Consider the following 580-nt stretch of genomic DNA (forward strand, 5'->3'; position numbering starts at 1 on the left):
GGAACAAAATTTTTTCAAACGTTGATATTTCTTTAGGCGGTGATCCTCCCGAACGGCAGCGATTAGAACAGTTCCGGGTAGTGGCTAATCCATTCACGTAAATCCACAGTTCACACCAAACTCTGCAGACCCACTCTTGCGCATCGATTCCTCCTTTTTATAAAGGGGGTCGTCTTTGGGTTTTTCCCACTGCCTCTGTCTAATAGTTGTTTTTTTCGTCTTTTCGTAGATTCCGGGTGACACATTGAATGTATCATCCTCAACACAGAATTAAGTTCGTGAAAAAAAAGTTTTATGTTCTTCTCAAATATCGTTTATGTTCTTTAAACTGTTCTTCGTACAAAAAAATACTTAACAATTTATTCTAATAAATTCGGCTTTCACACGCATAAGTCGGGGTATAATTTTGCAATTTGTGTAAAATCCAAGTCGGATGTATGTAAGCTAATAAATGTTCTCGTTAATCTTATCTCGTCTTTTGATTCGTTCACGGTTACAAGAAATTACCACATAGAGTCTCTCGAGTCTCCTTAGATATAACAAACACAGAAATAAATAACACAAAATAAATTGTAGCTAT

Source organism: Centruroides sculpturatus, unplaced genomic scaffold (genome assembly GCF_000671375.1).
Source record: "Centruroides sculpturatus isolate CEXI.00-Female unplaced genomic scaffold, Cexi_2.0 scaffold1106, whole genome shotgun sequence".
NCBI classification, from domain to species: domain Eukaryota; kingdom Metazoa; phylum Arthropoda; class Arachnida; order Scorpiones; family Buthidae; genus Centruroides; species Centruroides sculpturatus.